Below are 24,317 nucleotides of genomic sequence, written 5' to 3'. Positions count from 1 at the left end.
ACAAATTTAATGTCTAAAAGCATTGCTCCAAGTGTATTTCTGCAATGAAAAAGCTCCTCATAAAAAACCATCTGCCGCTCTAAATCGGCTTAAAACTGTAGGTCCCTTCCTATCAAGACGCACGCCACAAATAGGAGCAGGAGCTCGGCCAAAGCTTTTTCTTGGCAGATATTGATACGATCCACACTTGCTATCTTCCCCATTAATTTAAATTACAGTATCAAAATGTTTCGAAATTTATATCCCTGAACTTATCGATCTGTGGTCGAGCATACAAGTCAGCGACTTACTAAAAGTTCACTCAAATTGCGGTGTAGAATGCTCAGAAAATATAGATCGGGTAGTCGATAAACCACAAGCCTCCAAGAGAAATTCAGAATGGCTTGCCTGAACGCTACAGTTAATATCGGTAAGAGTATTCGTCGAATGGGCCCTTAAAACAATTGGCTCCCAATAAGAACCTGATAAAACCGTTACAATACTACAGTTCTTCTTCATTCACTTCTGTTCCATCTTCATTTACGTGAAGACCCGCAGAAGTTGGCTAATTTTTGTTGGAACTCAGTTAGGGTTCTATAGAGATTTCTCGTATTTCCACACTAGCCACTAAAGCAACACTGGCCTCACCTGTATATGTATATGTGTAAGTGCATAGTGTTTAGTTCAGGTTAAGTGGCAAGCCCAGCCTGATATTATAAATTATATTTTATCTCTTTATACTCTACGAAATTCTAATTTCCGCGATTACTCCTCTATCCAAAAACAATTTTCAGTTTTAAAATTTTCAATCATTCTCAATCGGTGAATATAATCGAATTCCTTCATTTAATAATCAAATGCTAAGTGGGAGTGTATTGGCACTATTCTTTGCTTTAATAACCGGAAATTGCTATGAAATATGTTTCCACAAGGGTATTGGCTTTCCACTGCATTTCACAAAGATTTGGTTGGAAAATTTGAGATTTTCATTAATAACAAAAACAGATAAGAGGTAATGTTGTAGATATGAGTGGAACAAACAACAACAACCACGCCCGGATTCCTATCGCATACCAAATGGACAGAAAAAAGCATTAAAAATCAACGCCAACTTTGCCTTTGCCGAGGGTTCGCTCTGCTAGTCAAGCGCTGAAACGTTTGCTGATACCTGACTGCTGTATTTGCTCCAAAATCTCGCACATTTGCTCACTCGTTCGCTTTGGCGGAAATGACAATGACAGCAAAACAAATATTGACAAACGCGCAAATCTAAATTTCAGTTCATTTAGAGCGAACAAAAGAAGTGCCGTAGTGAAGTGAGTGAGTAGAGGAAGATAGGCAGACAGGAGGGAGGTAAGCAGCGTTGGTGCCGGCTTGAAACAGTATTATATGTAGAAAAATGCCGCAAAGTGTGGCGTGAAGATAAATGGAAGTCAAGCCAAAGTAAATGTCACCGAGAGAATTAGAGGCGGGAGGAGGAAGAGGCAGCGATAAGCAGAAGTGGGTGCGTGAGGGGAAAGCGCATAACGCCGAGAAAAGCAGGTGATTTTAAAATTTGTTTGTTTGTTGTTTTTCTGTTTGCTTGGCACAGATATGCCTTACACACACATGCACGCACACAGCGCTAACCGTTTAACTATCGCATGTCCCTCGGCTCCGCTTCACCACCTTGTGGCCGTAGTTAGTTAATGCCTTTCATTCGCTTGATTTCTGAAATGAAATTTCCACAACCAAAAATGCCATAAATAAACAATAGAGTTTCAGCACTAACGACTTCGCATAGCCATATTGGAAAATAGCGGACGCAGCGAAGCTGAAAGTGATGGCGAAAACGCACCGTGACACATTCGCACGCAAGGAAAAGTAATGAAAAACCAGCAACCTGCAACGAATGGACAAGCGCACAAAGGAACCTGAACGTGAGCAGCGTAAAAGAAACAAATCTTCATTCCATTAGGCTGCCTACATACATGCATGCACACATACATACACACACATACACAAAAATCGCACGCTGTCGGTAAGCGAGTAGGTCAATATGGTAAATAAAACCCGGCCAATGAGGCATTAAGCATGGCCCATAAACACCGACATCGACACTGACAGCGCATTGTTGTCTGTCCAGATATTCGCTGTTAAATATTAAATTACCAGCAGAACGACAAGCGTCCAGCTTTGCCTCAGGAAACAGTGAAAGGCAATGCGAGTGCATGAGGCGTAAATAAATGAGTTAGCGGCACACACACAAGCGCGCATTGTTGTTGTGCATTTATGTATATTCGTTTGCTTGGCGCTGCATAACTCAATATTGAAGCGTGAAGAAAGGAAAACAAAAACGATGCTTTCCCATTTTCCTTTTTTCTTTTTAGTGCAGCGTCAGTTCCAGGTAAATTCCTCTGCATTTGTAAGTATTTGTATTGCTGCAACGTGGTAATTTGCCATTATTGTATGTGGCATTAGGGTCGTTGCAACTGCCAACAGAAAATTACTCGTAAGTGTTTTCCAGTTTTTCATTTTTTTTTGTTTTTTTCCTTTGATGAGAATTCTTTCCCAGTGATGAGAATTGTTATGGCCGAGTGAGTGGCCGCATGAGTGTTCACCTGATAATTATAGATATTATATTTGTATGTGTGCAAGTAATTTGGAAAGTCTCGAATCAGTGTTATTTTAGCAAGAACAACATTTCTTCTGCTGAGTACAAAAACAAAACAAAAAATGGTGAAATAAATTCGGTAAATCCTGTAAATCATAATTTTGTAGAAAATTGCGTGAAAAGAAATCAGGCGTAGAAAAGGAAATTTTCGGTTGAAAAAGGAGAGAAATTTTCGCATGACGGAGGGTAAAAAGTAAGAAAAATATTGAATATTTTAATTTTAATTATTTTTAATTAAAAAATATCCCAAAAAAGTTTACATCCAACTTAATAGAAAGATGAAACTATAGAAAAAATGTTAGAAAACAAAACGACCTGCTCTTTTAATTTAGTTTTTAGAGTTTTTAACTGTTTCTAACAAGAGGACTAACGTAAGGGAGAGTTTGCATAGAGCAACCGCGCTGAAAAAAACTGGGTTTTTTATTGCTATAAAGCTGTGTAAACTTAGAATTTTGCAAAATAAAATCACAACTTTGCAATAAAATACCAACTATTTATTACTTTTTTTAATTTTAATTTCAACTCTCAGAGCCCTCAGTCTAGTGAAAGCTTTAAATTTCATTGGTTTTTGAGTGACTTCCGAAGTAATAATCAACCAAATTACTCGCAGAAGCAGACATTTTAGGTTAGGTTGGGTAGCCAGGTTGCTTGCCGAAGACACCCGGTAGCCCTAAGGCCCATTATGAAATCTGCATTTAATTTCCATCCCCTAACTAAGTTGCATAAACCACTTAGAACTTTTTAAGAAGAAACTAGACCCTCCAGTGAAACCTGTTCCAAATTTCCCAGGTCTTCAGAGAAACAAACATTTACAGATTAGGTGTTATATCCACATCGGATATGCCTATCTATGTTAATTTCAACTGCAAACAAATCAGAACTTTTTGCTCGACTATATATAGAGCAAATTTCATTTCGAAGCCTAAAATTCTCACACAAATTTTTAAGAATATTTCCATGTACATATGTAAATATGAAAAAAGAATTATGCTTACGTCGCTTACGTTTTGTTTTTTGAATATTTTTATAACTCAATTTTTATCGTAATACCAAATAAATACATTTTTCAATTTAAAATCAAATCCTTAAATAATTTTCGTCACAGAATTTCTCTCACCACATTTCACTTCCACTCAATCACACTTCAACACATGGTTGCACTTGCACAAAATTCCATTTCTATGATTATCTGTCCATCGTCGTCGTCTGACATCACATAAATTTCGACAATTTACATAAAATTTCACAAATCTTAGATGAAACGAGCGGCGAAAAGTCACAAACACAAAGAAACTGAAATTTGCGAGAGAAAACGAATAAGAGAGGAGCAAAGCAACACCAACATCGCAGATTTGCCACAGAAAAGTGCAATGGAGCAAAATCCAAATCATAGCCAAGTATTCGCGCTTGTTTGAATGCAATATATACATAGATACCCATATATGCATGTGTGCAACAATGGCTGCAGCTGACCAGTTGACTGGCTGGCTGACTGACTAGCACCATCGACCGACCGCCTTTCAATCAGCTTAAAAGTTAAAAGCTGCTCAAACGCTCAACTGCATTGTTGATGGAAAAGTCAAATTGTCAATGCATTAGCTTAGTAGCTCAGTGGCATGTCAACTGACTGCTGCATGTGGCATGTTGCATGACAATTTCACAAAGGTGTATCTTTACTCGCTAGCGCACAGCTCTTCAAACAGTGTATTGGGATTTACTTCGGAAAGTATTTGTATTGCTGGATTTGACTTTGACTTTCAGTCTCTCTGGCTGTTGTTGTTGTTATTGTCGTTGCCACTGTCGATTGTCTCTGCCACTGCGGTTGACTAAACTTGAATGCCAAAGCTGTGAGTCGTAGATAGAGATTAAGCATTTGCTGATTATGGCCAGCCCACTCGGTCATTGTTCTCATTTGTATGCTTTTGTGTATAAATGCATGGGTGTGTGTGTGTGTGTACGGGCTTGTGAATATCCTTTGAGGTTAGCTAGCAGTTCTTAGAAATGTAGTGTTATTTTATTTAATTTCTTTTTCTTTGTTGTTGTTATTCTGTTATTGCGCCATTCAAGCACGTACTGACTGCTGTCGATTGCGGAGTAGCGCAAAAAGCGCACTCCCGTCACTTTGACAGGGGACGAGTAGATTTTCGTAGTGGATTTCACTTTCTACTACTTGATTTTGCTTTTACTTTTTCTTCTGCCACTCTAATCTTATCAACTGAATTTGCACAAGTGTTTTTTTTTTTCAAGTGCCCTTTGAAACCAGGACAAGCCTGTTGAGTCGTCGAAACTCCGCACCCCACGGGTCAACCGCCAGGTATTACATCGTGGGAGGGGAAGGGCCGAGTTAGTCGCCGGTGGTTCGTCGTATTCTTTCATAGTCTCTGCTATGACATCGCATGCTGCCGTCCATTTTTCCCTGCTTTGTAACATGGATTGCACGAATGTATCTGGGTAGTAGTTTCCTCCAAATATTCGCCGAAGCTTCGATCTAGATCCATAAAAACGCTTACATTCGAAGAATACGTGGTGAACGTCTTCTATCGCGTTTACGCCACGTTTCATGTTTGAACCGATGGAGGTATGCTTTGAAGCATCCATGCCCGGTTAAAAATTGCGTCAGATAGAAATCCACTTCTCCGAGTTTTCTTTCAATCCAGCTTCGCAAGTCTGGCATACAGCGAATACCAGCGCTGCAAGCGATAACCAGCGCTGCTTCTTCTGGAGCCGTTTTAAAGGCGGCACAGACTCGAAGCGCACATAAACAATACGCCGCCTTTATACCACGTAAGTAGGAAGGATGTTGCGTAGCCATGTACCAAACAGGGGCACCGTATAGTCCTGCTAGAAGTTGGCGTCGCCGTTGTTTTGGCCCGCGGGCGTTTAGCATTATTCGCGATAAGGCTGCTGCAGTTACTGATGCCTTTTTGGTCGCATACTCCAGGTGAGCTTTAAAAGATAACCTCCTGTCTATCATTATTTTTCCGGCTCGATATGAGAACGGACTCCGTTTTTTGCTCGGCGAGTTGAAGGCTGTTTTGCACCAGCCATGGTTAACGGACGCTATGGTCCGATTTGCTTTTTCGCAGATGTCGCTCAGTCTCTTCGCCGTAATAACTACTGCGATATCGTCCGCAAAACCGATAATGTTGGCACCATTGGGTATATTGAGACGCAAAACACCCTCGTACACGATGTTCCAGAGCAGTGGTCCAAGGACTGAACCTTGAGGGACCCCGCCTGAAATCTTATAGCTCTTTCTGTCTACTGCTGTGTCGTAATCCAGTACGCGGTCTTCGAAGTAGCTTCGTATCATTGCTCGCAGGTAAGAGGATACTCCGATCTCGTCCAGTGCGTCCAGTATTTTGACCCAGTTCGCGGTGTTGAATGCATTTCTTACATCCAAGGTTACTATTAAGCAGTACTCTTTGGCACCTTCGAGCCATCGGGTACCACTTATTGCCTGTTGTGCAATTTTTTTGGCGGTATTCACAGCGTCAACGGTGGACCTTCCTTTTCTGAAACCAAACTGATTGTCCGATATTCCCCTGACGGAATTGATCTCGTTCTCGAGGCGGTTGTAGATTAGTCTCTCCGAGTCGAGCAGGCAAATTGGTCTGAAACTAGATGGTTGCATGGGAGGTTTGCCGGGTTTGGGCAGTTTGTCGCTCCCATATCGATGGGCACGTTCCCTCCGCGAGGCATGTATTAAATAGGCGTACGAAATTCGATGTGGCCTGGGTAAAGGCCAGTTTAAGTACTTGGTTAGGCACCCCGTCTTGGCCAGGATACTTATTATTTTCGATTCTATTCACTGCTTGAAGAACCTCGTCTGCTGAGATTCTTGGAAACTGATGTGCGATTGGCTTCGAGGTTAAAGAAACTAACTTCCTTTGTTTGGGGAAAAGTGTATTTACCACTTCATTCAAGAAAATCGGGCATGTTGGTATGGATTCCTTAGCAGACTTCAGCTTCTTCGTCACCACCTTGTATGCTGTCCCCCAAGGATTGTTTTCAGCATCATCACAGAGCTCAAGTAAGCTTTTACGCTTGCTTTCCTTTTTTGCTGTCTTGAGTAGACGTCGCGTAGCTTTAGTGTATGCGTATGTGTACATGTGTGCGCTTTTGTGCTACAATGACAGCTGCATCAAACTGCTGCACATTCATTCGTATGCGAAAGCAGCAAAATTGCAAACTCTTCGTTTTCTTATTTTTCTTTTCCTTTTACTACTTCAATTTTAAAATCTCTTCTTCTGCTTGTTGCTTGCAGCAAATGCAATATCAGTTGACTGCAAATGAGCTGTTGTCCCTCTTTCCCTCATTCCTCTCTTTTTACTAGTGCTGCGTCTTATTTGTATCACAAAGCCCGTTGCTGCTATCCCAAATCGCCTGCTGTTGAGGCGAGGGAGTAAAGCGCGGAGCAGGCAAAAAATGGGTTTCTTCTGCTTGCAACGCTGCCGCAAATGTTGGACGATTTACTTTAAATACATAGGGGTTTTTTTTAATAAAAAAGCTCATTCACATACCCACACGTACATATATATTACATAAACACACACAAAACGACAACAATTTGAGTTTAAAAACACGTCGCCAATTTACTTTATTTGTTGCTTCTTTATTGCGGATTCTTGCAACCCTGTTCTCTTATTGCCTCATTTAACTTTGTTTTTTGCTTTTGACCGTTATACCTCCAATAATATATTTGTTTTTACGTATTATATTCATTATTTTGGTCATTTGTTAGCTCCACTTTTCTTGACTTCAAACATTTTTCCACCTTCACCCGCAACTTTTTGCTTTTTCCTCCCACAGCACAACTTGCAACATTGAGTAAACAGCAAGCATCCGTTATTTTGTGGCTTTACAACTTTTCTTAGCATGCTACTTTGTTTTTGAACCACTGAAACTGAGAGGATTGCATTCTGCTATACTTAACAGTTCTTCTTCTTCTTGATTGGCGCGATAACCGCTTAAGCGATTTTGGCCAAGTTTACAAAGCGCGCCAGTCGTTTCTTTCTTGTACTAACCGGCGCTTGTTCCCGCAGAATCTGTTCCTCAAACACTTCGCGGGACGCCTTAATGTTGGTTCCTAAATAAGCGAAGTTTCTTACAACCTCGAAATCATAACTGTCAACAGTGACGTGGGTGTCGATATACGAGTGCGCTGACTGTTTGTTTGATGACAGGAGGTACTTTGTTTTATCCTCGTTCACCGGCAGACCCATTCGATTTGCTTCTGCAAATAGGCAAATCCTTTTGTGCTGTTGAATGCAGCTTTAAAATCGATCAAAAAATATGTGTGTCGATTCTTCTTCTAAAGCTACATTGATAAGGTCCAATCAGTTGGTTGATGACGAGCTCCAGCCTTTCACAAAATACGCTTGCTAGATCCTTATAGGCGATATTTAGAAGCCTAATCCCGCGGTAATTGACACAGATTGCAGAATCACTCTTCTTGTGGATTGGGCAAGACACACTTAAACTCCAATCGGGAGGCGTGCCTTCATCCAACAATATTTTGCATAGGAACTGATGAGCACCTCCTCGCTACCATGTTTGAATAGCTCAGGCGGCTCCCGCGGCTTTATTGTTCTCTATCAAAGATTGGAGTATCGGGATCTTCACATTTTATTCGGGTTACATTCAATAAAACAAAGTGGTTCAGGTGAAGTTTTTTCTCAACGTACAAAACAAAAATCTAACCAGAGTAGCAACAGGTATCCCATCAGCAGTTGTATCAGTCACTACGGTTTCCAGGACCACGGTTTTTTTCAGAATCAGCCTACGTTAGGATGCGTCTCAATCTTATTCCACAAATGGAGGCACTCCGACCCACACCATCACTAAGCTTAGCTTGAAATTCTGTTTCAGCGCCACTTCGTCAGCGAATGATTTACTTTCGGTCCCCAATCTATGCCTATCAGAACTGCATACTGAATTCTATTCTCAGCATCTGCTGCAGCCCCTGCCCTCAACGCGAGTCCCAGCCCTATTCCATTCATATCCGCAGTCTGCACGTGCTCTCAAATTTTTGTCTTTTCAACGTCCATCTTAACTCCTCATCACATCCCTGTGACTTGGAACCTTCCCCACTCACACATTATTAGTTTTGTAGCTGTTTTTGTTATATCTTTTATTATCCTGAGCATTAAGAGAACTCGTTTCCTACAACTCCCATTTCCACATAAAATCAGAACAATGCCACTTACCTGCATTCGCTTCCTATTCCCTCACTAATGCATATTAAACCAATTTCTTGTAATCACTCCACCCTGGCACATTTTCGCCCTCGTCAAAGCACCTTTTTGTGCACGCGTGTTGCATAGGTGTCATCTTAATCCATAAAATATGAACACATGCAACATATCGCTATTGTTGTAAGCTACGGCAACTTGCCAGGCTCAAACTACCTCAGCTAAGCACAACAGAGAGTAGAGAATCACACCGGCTCATGAGTAAACAGTGTCAAAGCCAAGCTGTGGCAAACACGCAACGTGCCACAATCCTTCGGTGATGGTTGTGTGGGTAGTCGGATGCCAGGACTAGAGTACGCGCCCCACAGTTTGGTTGCATATCGCATTTTCTTGTAGATGTGAAATTTTTCGTACCTACCTATATCAGTGTGTGTGTGAGCGTGTGAGAGCTGTACGTGCGCCGAAAGCCAAATACTTCTTGCTTTTTTCTTATAGTTGTTTGGTGCGGCAGCTTTAACATATGAAATTGGAAAATTGAAATGCGACAACCCACCAACAACCACAATTACAATATAATTGCTTATGAGCATAAAAAGCAGGAGAAATAAACAAAAAAGGAAAACAAATGAGTAGGTAATTGTTGCACTGGTTCCGCTGACTCCAGAGCGGCTCAGCCTCTGGGTATCGCAGCTACTGTGTGGCGCTGACATTGAGAAAATTCTATAAAATTTTTCAATGAAAATTTTATTTGCCATAGCAGATCGAATTTCGGCGTACACAGTGCGCTTTTCCCTCTACGTCCCCCCTCACCTCCCCTTTCCACTCAGCTTCACAGCTTCTCGTCCTCTTTCCCTCATCACGTAAGTCGTTAGATGCGATTATTGCGATGAATGTCAGCTTTTCGTTTTCGCTCCAACAGTTACACAATGAAGCAAGCTGCGCGAGCGTCGACTGAGTGCGGGAGATGGACGAGAAAGGATATTTCCCCCATATCCATGGGAGAAGGCTGCTGCTTTTGCCAGCTAAATGGCTTCTTCACATCTTTGCGTATTCACTTCCTTACGCAACTAACTTTCTGCTTTTGCCATTCCAGTTTCTGGCTGCTTGTGAGCTGCTTCTTCCCCCGATCATCGTGTTTGCGTGCATTTGCCATTGTTGTGAAGGCGCTATTATTTTGCGATTATTATGAAAATTTTGTATGCATGCGTATCAATATGCGACACATACTTGCACACATACACACATGCATGCATACATATGTACACATATCACTTGTATTGTTATGATTTGTTTACTACAGCCATGAAACATTTTATGCAAAAGTGTGAGAACGCCTGTTGGATGAATCTGGGGTGTAGAGCACGCAAAGTAAGAATGCGTTGAGAAAAGGGAATTTTCAGTTTTTAGTTTAAAACCTAAAATTTTTTAAATAACTTTTTTAACAATTCTTAATATTTTTGCAATATTATTTATTTTTAGTATTTTGAATATTTCTACTTTTTTGTTTTATTTATTTGCAAATTTTTTGTATTCCTTCCCGGATAAAAAATTTGGTATCTCTGCGTCGATATCGGTTATACAAATGGCTCAAAATTAATCATCCTATCGGAAGATTTGGTGTTTCATGACAGGAGACTCGAACTTATGCATTTCCGCATGGTAGATACGCATCAACCCATTACAATACGGCGGCTGCCTCCGTCAGCGGTTATTAGAGAATAAATTTAAAAGCCTTTGCCTGAAGACACCAGAAAGAATGCAAAAGTATTCGCTAAGCGCTAAGCCACTAAGGTGCAGTCCTCGACATTTTCGAGGCTTTCTTTATTTTCTCATTCTGCCCAATATTTTCAAAACATTCATTCACGTATTTCTCCCAATCCGCCACGGCACGTTGCACAATCAATCATCTCAGCTTTCATTACATTTCGTAAACTTCGTTCGTTCATCGCATTTGGCAACTTTGCCACTTCATAACTTTGCAACTCTGCATATGCAAAATTCTGTGTGTCGTCGTTGCATAAATGCCAGCAAGGGCTTCTTTCGCCCTCTTCATATACGCCACCCACCTGCCTCAAGTTACGCCATGGTGGCCATTGCGTGCGAACATTTCATAATCAATGGGATAACGGCATTCTCCTCGATTCCTCTGCATTCAATTTATTTCCACACTCTTCTACTTCGTTGCATAGATAACTAGATGTGAAACTTATTCATTTTGAGAGAGAGCGCGCCCATGAGGACGTTTCAAAACTTGGCAGCACTCACACATTATGGGATTTTGAACAGCTGATAGGCGAAATGGCAGACTGCCAGAAGAAACGCGCCAAAAATAACAGACGAAAACAGTTCGTTTTTGCTTAATGGAGAAATGACGTGTTGTGCTTGCGCGGGGGTGGTATTCTTATTGCTATCAGGTGTCACTTAAACGCATTTTTGTGCCCCCTCATGAACGGTGACTCTCTACTGGATCAGATCTGCGTCTGCATAAGTAGTCCCAACTCACAAGGCTCTTTATATCTGATTGCCTCGTATTTGCCGCCTGAAAGTTCATACGAGCTGTACAAAGCGCATGTTGACAACATAGTATATCTTGTCCTAAATAACTTAAATGACAATAATTTATGTGTGTTAGGTGATTTCAACTTGAGTAAAATAAATTGGTGTGCTAGTGCCTCTAACTCTATTCTCATACCAAACAATGTAACTGCAAACCATGAATTATATCTTATTGATAATATTCTTAGTCTTAATTTATTTCAAATTAATAATTTTGTTAATTCTCTGAATAGAATCTTAGACCTCATATTTGTAAGTGATAACATAAATTACGAGATCAATGAATGTTTGAATTCCATAACTCCAAAAGGTAAGCATCATTTACCCTTAGTGGTCAAAATCGACTTTTATACTTTTGCTACTACTGCATCGGATGTCAGGCAATCATTCAATTATTCTTTATGCGATTTTGTCAATTTCAATGACTTATTACTTGACATTAATTGGGATAATTTATTTGCTGAACTTGACACATCTAGTAGTTTTTCTGCGTTTAAGTCCATTTTGTCTAAACTCTGCTTAGATAACATTCCGCTCAGAAAGAAAAAGCCCTATAAATTGCCCTGGTATTCTAAGTCTCTGAAAAAGCTTAAAAATCTTAAAAATAATTATTTCAAGAAGTTTAAATCTACGAAGAATCATTTGTACTTCGTTAAATATAAGCAAGCGTTAAAGGATTTCAACGATTTAAATAAATCTCTCTATAACAGCTATATTACCAATATAGAGTTAAACATTAAAGCGAATCCCAAAATCTTCTGGAAATACATAAAATCTAGAAGGAGTAGTGCCAGTGTTCCCACTGGTATGTTTTTCGATAATAGCCAAGCGCGAACATCAACTGAAACGGCAAACTTGTTTGCTGAATTTTTTAAATCTAATTTTGCTGACGACGAACTTGATCGCCCATCCGACTTTTCTTCTGACTTAGATTATGCCCTGAACTTTGGAGGTCTTTGCCTCTCTTCTGAGGATATTAGTAATGCTTTAACTAAATTGAAATCATCCTCTCAAACTGATGCTGATGGACTTTCAGCAGTTTTGATAAAAAACTGTCCGGCCTTCGTCTATCCCCTGAAAATTATTTTCAACAAATCTTTATCGTCGGGGTGTTTCATTGACGCATGGAAACTCTCTTTCATTACGCCCTTCTTTAAGAGTGGCAATAAAAATGACGTTAGAAATTATAGACCTATCTCTAAGCTGTCGACTATCTCCAAAATTTTTGAGCATGCGGTCTATGCAAAGCTGAGTTTTGCCGTTAAATCTTTAATTTGCCCTAATCAGCATGGGTTTATTGCTAACAGATCTACAGTATCTAATCTGGCCGTTTTTAGTGAATACTGCATTGATTCTTTCTCCGCTGGCTTCCAGGTCGACTGTATTTACACCGACTTTTCGAAAGCCTTCGACAAAGTTTCTCATAGAATCTTAGTTAAAAAATTAGCTAGTATTGGCTTTCATTCTACATTTCTGCAATGGATAAACTCTTATTTGAGCAATAGACGCTGTGTTGTAACAATCGATGGTATTTCATCTACTTCCTTTGCTGCCATCTCAGGTGTTCCGCAAGGAAGTATCTTGGGACCGCTTTTATTTGTGTTATTTATTAATGACATCAAAAGTTGTTTCACATTTGCTAAATTTTTGCTTTATGCTGATGACCTTAAGATCTTCTCAGCGATCAAGACGCAAGAGGATGCCATTAAACTTCAAGCCGATATGAATAGGCTTTATTTCTGGTGCCAGAATTCACGACTTTCGCTGAACTTATCTAAGTGCTTCCAAATATCGTACTCTAAAACATCTAATATTTTGTGCACTAAGTACAGGATCTCGGCATGTGTCCTGCAGTGTGTTAGTGAGTTTAAGGACCTTGGCGTCATCTTCGATAACAAATTCTCTTTTAATAACCATATAAATTATATTACTTCTAAATCTTTTTCGATGTTGGGCTTCGTCAGACGGAACGCCACTAAGTTCTCTGATCCCTATACCATTAAGTTACTGTATACATCTTTTGTTAGATCTCACTTAGAATATGCTGCTTTTATTTGGAGACCTTGTGGTCAGCAAGCTATTAATAGAATCGAACGTGTGCAAAAAATATTTCTCAAATATGCCCTTCGGTCCCTGAATTTTATTGATCCCATGCCATCATATTCTGCTCGTCTCATGCTTATAAGTCTCAAGTCCTTAGAGATTCGTAGGACTATACTGTGTCTGTCTTTTACTCATAATATTATTACTGGAGTAATTGATTGTCCCTACTTATTGGAAAGGATTCGATTTAATGTTCCCCAGCGATCTCTTAGGAACTTCTACCCTTATTATGGGGGAAACTTTAAAACTACGTATGCCAGCAATGCTCCCATTACGCGTGCTTTACGGGAATTAAATGCCGTTCATAATGATGTTCTTCTTGATTTCTCGCTTTCAAGAACAGCACTTTTAAATCTTTTGAATTCTATATTATAGTTAGTTAGTAGCTAGTATAGTTTTTAAATACATATAATATATTTGTAGCTTAATCTAAGCAACTTTTGTATCATAGTCTGTAAGGATTGTAATTCATAGACTTAAATAAATAAATAAATGTTTATAATTATTTGTCTTAAAATTAATTCAATTGAAATGTAATAATTTAAATTGAAGAGAGTTTGTAGAATCCAAAGCTCGTTATATCCTTTTCGACTTCTACTTTTAATTAGTCTTATGTACATAATGTAATTTTATTGAAAACTGTGTGTTGGTTTATGTAAATTTGTATATACGTAAATATTCTATGGTTGAAAAGCGTAGGTAAGGGAACTGAATTTGTGTTTGAGATATTTTACAAAAATTAAAGGTAATCTGCTTTAACTTATTCTGTTCGTTGTTTGAGAATTTTTTTTTTTTGTTACCCAATTTCTGTGTTATATTAAAAAATCGCAATAAGTCATGTTTTTAATTATAACTTATGTTTTTCGCGTTCATTACTTTATTATTATTAAATTACTTTTGTATTTCGGTTTTAAATAATTTCATTTACATATAAATTTTTAAATTTTTTGCTTATTTACGTATATATTTCATACGGATTGTGCTTATTTTTAGTATATGTAGGTGTTTACGAGTGATATAAGGCTATTGGGCAACCGCACACTAAATACTAACCTCAATGGTGGTGTGGAAACTAAAAATTCCAGACCTTTGGTTCAAAAATACCCAATTCATGTTTCTACCGGTGTGGCAATATTGGAAAATGTGATAAAAAATGCACATTTTTCAGCGCTCTCACGAGAAAAAGAGTTTCACATCTAGTCATCTATGCTTCGTTGCGCTTACTGCGCTTTACTGACTCTCCTCTTTCATTTGAATTCGGTCACCGTTGGTATTGGCATTCACAGCAACTACTTTAATTCAGTTGAGCTCTGTATTCATGTGGCAACCCTATGTCGCATGCCCATACATATACCACACAAACATACATATGCGCAGTTATCTATTGCACCCTCTGTCACTACGTCGTCAACGTGACTTTGCTATTATGCACTTGTCGTGCACTTCGTCAAGCGTTGAACGGGGGGAGGCGCTTGTCACTTTTCGTCAATGATTAGCGATGTTTATTTGATTTGTATATAAAATGTATTTCTGCAGTTGTACTGCTGGCAGTTATAAAAAATATGTTGTTGTTACATTCCTGAGAAATTTTTGCGAAAATGTTGATGCAGCTCTTTGTTGCTGCTGTCAATCAGGATTTCTATGAAACATGAAAAGACATTTACCGAGTCGACTCTTTCTACGAAATGCCTGCGAATGCTTATGAATAATTTCTTGCAGCTTTTGTTTTTGTTGTAGGAGAATAAAATATGCGCCATTGATTTTTATGAGTACTGCTGGAGGTGACAGTCCTTGACTTTACATCTCGGACGTACCAATAATGTAGGCCCGTCTGTCGTGGGAACGTAGCAGCTCTTGCAATTCTCCCTCCTTAGTTTACCACACACCTTTCCTTTCCTTACTTTCGAGCATATATGCATATATTCGATTTCCTCCATGTCGTTCACAATGTCCACTTCTTACTACAACCAAAAAAAAGCATTCGTTTCTTCCAGTTCTTCCTTCCATGCAATTCCAATTCGTTTTCACTAATAATTCACCCTACTGTTTTGTGCCATCTCATATATGTACATACTTGATACCTTCTCTACAGCTCTGCTATAAATTCAACTATTCCCTCGTAAACTCTTCAACTGTTTTTAATGGCCTTCGTGTATCTAATTTCCCGTGGCTCGGAAAATCCACTTTAATTGACTGCGGTTAAGATTTTGTGCAACTAACTGGATCACCCCTTTCCAAACCAGCGTAGGACTTGCACTACAGGTACTCAACAAATTGCACTAATGAGATATCAGCTGTTCACTGGTGGTAGCACTGTTTGGCAGACGGTGGACAACACAAATCGAAAAGGAAGTAAAGTCGAGTGAGAGAGAGAGAGTTTCAGTTTGCTTTGAAGATACAGCATTTAACTCGCGCACTACAGTGAAACGCATTTAACAGGAATTTGACCAGTATTTAAAGCTAATAAAAATTATTTTAAAAAACTCTAAATCAGCGACCCCTAATATTCTTCTCTTTAGCACAGAAACACGAAGTTGACTTTAGCCAAACAATGAAAATAAAACCAAATAAATCTAGAAAATGGCGACACCAAAGCAGCTTAAAAGTTTTACTTAGAAAGTGGAGCCTTCTTTTCTCATAATGTAGCTGCAGCGCTCTTTCAATTGTCAAAAGGTGAATAAAGAAAAATTAGCTTAGAAGTATCAAGCAACAGTGACATTCAAAGTCTGGCAAAGATGGCGTTTCGAAAAATTTCGCTATGCGTCTCATATAGGGGCAGGATGGGAAATTTAGGTACTAATGATCAAAGAGTCCACTAGTGATGCCTCTGCTACCTAAAACTTACAACAACGAGGTTCTAAATGAACATTTTGTGCTTCAGCTTTCCTCTAAGGGGATTTTGAGTATAGCTCCAGACTCAATATACCGGTATAGAGGTCTAATTCTAGGTATAAGCAATTTTTTCAAAACATATCCAGCACTCAAAAAAATGAGCGTGGAAAATTAAGTAACTTTAAGTTACCAAGAAATAGAAGCATTTCCAATGATTTAGGAAAAACTTCCTTCTCGTATAGGCATACATTCGTACTCATTTCCCCCCTGGTTCGCTGGCATTTATATGAAAATATTATCAAATACTATAATATGCATTTAAATTACTCCACTGAATAGTGGATTAAAACATTCAGTGCAAAGCACTGGATGCACTACACTTGCCAGACGGCACGCTTCGGCAGCTACCCTTCAAAAACCGAACGAGCCATTGAGTCATTGAGTCACTTCTTTGGTGAGTCAATTGCAGTCTGGCTAGAATGACTTCGATAACATTTCTATACATATTAGTGAAATGAATTGCTTATGAATAAATTGTGGCAACAACAACTGCAAAACAATAGCAAATGCTGACCCTTTACTTTATTTCAGAGAGTGCATTTGCTTTTGTGCTACACAACTCAAGTGCGGATACACTTGTTGCATGCCACGCACGAGCACATACAAAGGCTATGCAATGTCGATGGCAAGTGGCGTAAAATGGGTTTATGTAAAATTTCGAAATGCATGCCTGCAAGTACAGTCGATATCCGAAGTATGGCACCATAATTTGCTAGCTAGAAAGCAGCGAGTTAGCAAGACTTAGAGCAACCGCAGGTTCGTTACGTGAGCTATCACTGTATTTGTTATACTGTTTTTTGGCACTCGCTCTATTTACTTCCGTTCTTTTCGTCTGTGTCATTATGTCCCCCCGCCTTTCAAAAAACTACGCTCTTCTCTTTTTTAATTACTTTGTTTTCCGGAAGTTGTCTAATTGCTAATGAGCCCGTTCGTCGTCAGCCGCCGGATATGAGTCGGCGGCAGCGCACTCGGAGCCCGAACTAATGGGATTTTAAAAGTCTTTCGAAACATGAGTTTCACTTGTAAAATAGTCAACAGCAAATTAGTTTTTATTTATTTACTATTTTCTATTAGCATTTTAAACATTTCCACTTGGCGCCGATTACCTACTTGTCTTAAAATAAGCAAATGAGTGCTGCATATAGTATTTTAGGGTTCGAGTGCTCTGCTGCGTACGATCAGTTAGGAAATAATGCAGTTTATTTTCCTCTGCCTCACTTAGTTACTCGATTTTGACAAAAAACTATCGGTTGAACTTTTCAGCTGGAAGAGGCAAAAAGAAGGGGAGGATACCGCCTGAATCCGAGTTAGACTGAAATGTTAAAGCAGAGGTTAGCGCCAATGAAATCAGTGTCCCTCACTCTTTCCCTAATTACTAAATTCTTTTAGTTGCGCAAAGCAAGAGGTACTAAAGATTCAGTGAATCTACGAATCTATGAACAGAGTTTGAAGGTAGGCTAGAGTGTAAAGCTAGCAGATGACTCCGATGAACTCAATCTCTCTCACTTCCGTTCCAATTTCGTTAGCTTCTAACAGGCAGAAGTACTAAAGTTTGAGTGTATTTGAAAATAGTACCAAAAAGCTGTTTCAGAGAGGTTGCTGTGACGGAGTTGACTGGGCTGACGGAGTTAAAGAAAAAAACGTAGTAGAAAGGATAGTAAAATTTATAGCATAAGTTAGTTTGTAGTAGCTGCTCGCCTCCTCACGATATTTGTAGATGCATACTGAGGCTGGCTGGTTGTGTCAGTAGGACCACTTGAAAAATCGACGGCTTCAAGCCACTGAGTAAACTTTATGAAACAGAAAACTTTGCGCATAAGTATTGGCTGAGGTTGGGTACACGAGTGTGAGAGAAATGAAAATTTAATATTTTCTCAGATTTATGCAACTATTTTCATACAAAAGTGACGTAGACCAAGACAGAACAAACCTTAAATGCAAAAAGAAACCAAAAGTTTTGAACTAAAGCAAGGCATGCCGGATAGGGTTAGTTCGTTCGCAGATAATTTATTGGGTCACTAAATCAAAATGTCTTAATAAGAAAAAATCTACTAATCGCCTTTTCTCGGTTTCCTGACTTACCTCTAAATAAAGTTTATTGAAGAATAAAATCATAAAAAAATTGAACTTTGCGAAAACGGACAAACTTTTTACACTACCCAGTAGAAGGCTTAGAGCACCTATAGCTGCAGCAGCTAGTTTGTTTTAATTTTCTAAACTTGAATATTGTTGTACATATGACATAATACCCATTATACGCCGAAATACCAGCCCAGCTGCATACCTGCCTGTTATTCAAATTTAATGAAATGTATGTATATTTGTGCTGTGCCTTTTGGTTCATCATTGTAGGTTAGAAGTATCAGTCCGAAATTACGGGATCCCGAAATACCGACTTTTTTATGTTTCGAAAATCCCACATTTCCCGGTATCCCAAAATGCCGATTTTTTTATGTATCGAAAATCCCGGTTGCCGGATGATTTTTGAGCATCCAAAATACCGGGACTAGGCTGATAATTTCATAATTTTTTCAACTTAAGGTTTATGAAATTTACGAAAATTTCCGGGATACTGAAATGCCGATTTTTTTATGCATCGAAAATACCGGTGGATGATTTCATAATTTTTTCAACTTAAAGTGTATGAAGGATTTGAAACAAAATCCCATTGGAAGAAATTTGGTATTTAATAAAAAAAACAGTTTCAATGTTAATTGGAGATCTTATCCCACCTCTTCTTGCAAGGTGATATTTTCTGCTGCTGGTTTTGTGTGAAGTGAATTTATGTTACGGCTCAATTTAAATTACTGTGTTACTCTTACAGACACATTTTTAATATAATAAACCGTAAGCTTGCGTTATTTCGATTTAAATACATAAATAATAACAAAAATCACTTAAGCTTTAATTTTCAGTAAAATCTTTTTTTAATCTCGTAACAAGTAATGCTAAAATTCAACTAGCCTTTAGGAAAATTTAAAGAAGTTATTTCCCAGCACGAATTAAATTTTTTTTAGTCCCGCAATTCGGGCTCAACAATCATCGCTAATATTGGCATCCCTAATGCCGATTAATTTGTCTTCTAGTTACTTATACATTGCCTTCTTTCTGCACGTGTGTAGGTGTTTCATGCCATTAAGTATTGCCTAAGCAAAGATCGTAGAAAAAAATTCCTATTAGCACTGAAATCTGCTTGGTAATCCGCCTGGGAAACAGTGAAAGAATAAAAACCTACAAAACTGCATAATTCTTAAATTGTTGATGACTCAGTAGCAGCAGTTTACTCGACATGTGTGCCTGTATGCGGGCATTGCCGCTTTATTGCTACTTTCAAAGCATTTTCCTTAGAAAATTTTCTTTATTTTGCGATTAGTGAACATCAGTGGCAGGCAGGTAGCTAAAAATTCTTCCATGCTGATGCAAGACGCTGTTTACCTCGTCATTAGGATTTTTATATCAAACGGCGCGGCAGGGTCATATTTCAATTACCCCTTGGTAGTGAAGATCTGTCAGTTGATCAGATTGAATGCGTAGTAGATCAGAGGATATACATACATAAATGTCAGTCTAGTTTAGAGGAATGCGGGCTATGGTTTTCTTCTTTTTTTTTTTGTGCTGTGATTTATGAAGTCATTAGAATATAATTTTTCATGGTTTAAAAAGGCGAATGTGTCGCTATGTGTGCACTCATAAATATGGCTGTGAGGTACTAATCATTTAAAATGTCGTTCTTTACAATAAGAGAAGAATTTCCACACAGGGTATTTGAATACATCTATATCACAGGGTCTTCCAAGTTCGAATTTTTGAAGTGAAACTTCTTTAGGCGCGTCGGGGGCCCCAAGGCAGATTGAAAATAGGCGAGTGAAACGGTAAGTTCGGAGCGTTACCGAAATCCGTCAAATGGGCGGGGCCAAGGAGCAGCTGCTCCTTCCCACTCTCGCCTATTCGCTCTCTCTGTCGCTCTCTCGCATCGCAAGCGCTGAACGATGAACTATATTTTATCAATGTATAATAAAAAACAGAGTACACAGGGTCAAACTGAGCGTACATTAATTTGTATATGCATGTTATGTTCCGCAATTATCTCTTTTATATACAAGTAAATAGCGTGTGGAGACTATAATAGAGGATTTTCGCTTTAAAAATTAGTTTGACACTGGTATTTGAACAAATTTCTATTGAAGAATACTTAGTTACACAACGAAATACTTCGTCTGGCCTTCTTCTTCTAGAAGATAAACCAGTGCAAAAATGCAAACGTCTCTAGCACACCCTGTAGCGAATAATTTCGAAATAATATGAACTGAAATGTATATAGCACACAAGTAAGCATTGAAGTAGACTGGCGACATGCAGGCAACCGACAATCGACAACCGACAACGGGTATTATAGATAGCCATAGCCCGTGCAAATGAGTGCTGTGTGTGAGTATCAGATAAAGCGCCGATTGAATGTATGTAAGCGGGAAAGCAATAAGAAACTGCTGTAAAGTAAATAGATAGTAGGTATGGAGGAGACGAAGCGATACAATGAGTGCGTTTGCCAAACGAGTGGCGATAGTTGAAGTAGAAGGTTGTAAAATGACATTTCAACCGTTTCGGTGATCAAAGCAAATTGATTAACGCGCCAAAAGTAGGCAAAAAATACCATTGGAAGTGCAAAGAAATGTCAGCGTCAAGTGCAACACTGCACCCAAGTGTCAAATTTGAAGCTAATAAGGACAAAAATAAATAGTACAAATTTATGTGGAGTGATATAGAAAAAAAAATATGAAAACCTGAATTTAACACGAGAGAGGGGGGAAAGATCTAAACCGGGGCTCCCATGCATGGAACAACCAACTTAGAAGTTTCACTTCTACCGTGCGTGAGTCTGACAGACCCTAGTTTTTTTTAATATACTTTTTTACCACTCGATGACGCCTCTTTTGACAAAATTCATAATAGAAAATTTTCGATTTACTAAAAATGAGCTCGAATTTACCCGAAAACCTACAAAAACAACGCTACGAAAATAATATTGTAGTTTCGTGAAAACTCGCAAATTTGACAATTTTAAAAATTTGTATCGCTATAATTGTCCCATTGTACCCGGAGAAAAGAAATTAATCAAAAAATTTGTACACACGACATAAAAACATTGCGGTCTGGTGGTATCATTGAACACTATTTCTTCGAAAATACAGCTAATAAATTCTCATTCAAAACGTGTGTTTAGGTTGAATTAAAAAATGAAATCGTCACTTCAAAAACCCTGTATTATTATGTAAATTCTTTTGCTAATTCTCAAATTCCTAAAACGTCTTCAATTCTCGCAGATTGTATTGTTGTTGTTTTAACAGCATAGTTAGCCCTGTCAGTGTAAGTATATCATCGGTCATCTACGTCTAGCTCATCTAAGGGTAGGCCCCAGAAACATGCTGTTTCGACAGGTTGGGACCAGAGGGAGAGGGGGGTTAGATGAGTCGGTTTGAGGGGGCATGTGAAGAGGTGGTTAGTGTCGTGCGGGGTACCTTCACATGCCGGACATGTGTTTGGTATGTCGGGGTCAATTCTGGATAAGTAGGAGTTTAACCTACTACAATATCCAGAACGTAATTGTGCCAATGTTACACGAGTCTCACGGGGAAGCTGGAGCTCTTCATCTGCGATAGGTGGTGGTTGGACTCCGATTACGGCATTCACAGGACGGGAGTTCATGAAGGTGGTAACGGTCTCCCGGTGAATGTCGTTTATTGACTGTCTAAATACTGTCCGGTCCAGTAGGTTTCGGTCAGTTTTGTCCTGGAGTTCGTCAGCGTAGTCAAGGAGGTGTCTTCTGACGTGCCTGGGAGGCGGCTCAGGCTCAAGCAGGTGTCTGCAGGGGTGAAACCTGCGGTAACACCCCAGCAGGAACTGCTTGCTGAGCAATTTGTTGTGCTCCGCAACTGGGAGCATTTGTGCCTCGTTGTGAAGATGTTGGATGGGTGACATCAGGAGGCACCCGGTCGCTGTCCGAATGGCGGTATTTTGACATGTCTGAAGCTTTGTCCACTGCGAATCACTAGTTCCAGGCGACCAGGCAGGCGCAGCATAGTTTAGAACCGGCCGGCCAATTGCCTTAAATGTCGAAAGCAACAGTTCTTTGTCTTTGCCCCAAGTGCTGCCGGCCAGCGATTTGAGGACCTTGTTGCGATTTTGGACTTTAGTGGCAATTGCGGTTGTATGCGCTGAGAAGGAGAGCAAGCTGTCAAAGGTTACACTCAAAATTTTGGGGTTATTTACAGTCGGAATTGGTGTGTCGTCGACTTTTACCTTAAGGGACAGCTTGACCTCCTTTGTCCAGGTGGTGAAAAGGGTCGCCGTGGACTTGGTGGGGGAAAGTTGGAGATTCCTCGCACCAACCTGCGGTACGCCTTGCTTAATCTTCCTCTGCTTTGATATTTGATCTCGAAAAATCACTGACGAGTGCCGACCACTCAGGTAGTTCGCAGACCACCTCTTCAGCCCTGGCGGGAGTGTCGACTGATAAATATCATCTAGTAGCGTGGAATGGCTGACTGTATCGAAAGCCTTCTTTAGGTCCAACGCTACTAGGACAGTCCTCTCGCAGGGGCGGTTTTGGTTAAGCCCGCGATTTATCTGGGCGTTTATGGCGGTGAGTGCAGTGGTGGTGCTGTGCACTCGTCGGAATCCGTATTGATGTGGGGCTGGGGCCAGGTGTGTCGGGTAGAGGGGGAGTAGGAGGGCTTCAAGTGTCTTCACTACTGGGGAAAGGAGAGTTATCGGTCGATAAGACTCCCCTTGGTTGGCGGGTTTCCCAGGTTTCAGTAGTGGGACCACTCTCCCTGCTTTCCACTTGTCAGGGATGATGAGAGTGGCCAGGGACAAATTGAAGACCCTTGTGAGGTATCCTACTCCCAGGGGTCCCAGGTGCTTCAGCATCAGCGCGTTTAATCCGTCAGGGCCAATGGCTTTCGATGATTTCGACTTGTTGATGGCCCCCTGAACCTCATCACCGGAGAAAGTAAATGGTGCACTGTCGTTCGTTAGTTTGTGCAGCCTTCTGGTAACACGACGTCTGTCGCCCGAAGGATGCAGTATAAACAGCCGGCTAAAATAGCTCGCGCATCTCTTCGGGTCCGACGAAGTACAACCGTTGAAGGTGATAGCCACCTTGTCGTTGTGTTTCGTCGGGTTCGACAGGGACCTAGCGGTGGACCAGAGCTTAGTCACACCGGAGGTGAGGTTACAAGTCTTCAGGTGCTCAACCCATTTAGTCCGCTTAGGTTGATTTACCAGTTGCCGGATCTCCAAATTGAGATCCCTTATGCGGGGATCCCCGGGATCGGCCTGGCGTAGGTGGTCACGCTCGTTCGCTAAACTGGCTGCTTCTGCTGGGAAATGAGGACGGATGTCCTTATAACTTCCAGCTGGGATGAAGCGAGTCGCAGCAGCTGTGAGCACCTTGCGGAATGCGCGTTCGCCCACGCGCACATCAGTGGGGATGGGAAGAGCGGCGAAGGTGTCCTCGGTGAATTCCGTGAAGCCGGCCCAATTAGCTTTTTTAAAGTTAAAATAGGACCGGTGATTCGCGGAAACGAAGTCGGCAGGTCTCTCAATCGAGACGATAATGGGCAAGTGGTCTGATGCAAGCGATAGCATAGGTCGCCACGTTATGCTATTTATCAGACCCGCTCTAGCTAATGTTAGGTCAGGCGAGCTGCTACAATTGCCCACTAACCTGGTGGGGGCGTCGTCGTTCACAGTGATGAATGTCGAGTCGTCTATCTGCTCTGCCAATTGCTGTCCCCTACGATCATTTGGCAGGCTTGAATGCCAAAGATCGTGATGCGCATTAAAGTCACCTACAACCAATCGGTTTTCACCTCTGATGAGCGCACCTATATCAGGGTGATATCCTGCCGGGCAGCAGGTGACAGGGGGTATATATATGT

At 40.2% G+C, this 24,317-nt stretch overlaps 1 protein-coding gene across 6 annotated transcripts in view; it reads right to left on the bottom strand.

Annotated features, from left to right (window-relative positions):
* The window catches only part of LOC128859307 (protein PALS1), a 238,356-nt gene that overhangs the window by 49,754 nt on the left and 164,285 nt on the right, over positions 1 to 24,317 (bottom strand). The window lies entirely within an intron of this gene.

This window comes from Anastrepha ludens, chromosome 3 (genome assembly GCF_028408465.1).
Source record: "Anastrepha ludens isolate Willacy chromosome 3, idAnaLude1.1, whole genome shotgun sequence".
In the NCBI taxonomy this organism is placed as follows: domain Eukaryota; kingdom Metazoa; phylum Arthropoda; class Insecta; order Diptera; family Tephritidae; genus Anastrepha; species Anastrepha ludens.
Note: the sequence above shows the minus strand (reverse complement) of the source record. Positions and strands in the feature narration are given on the sequence as shown.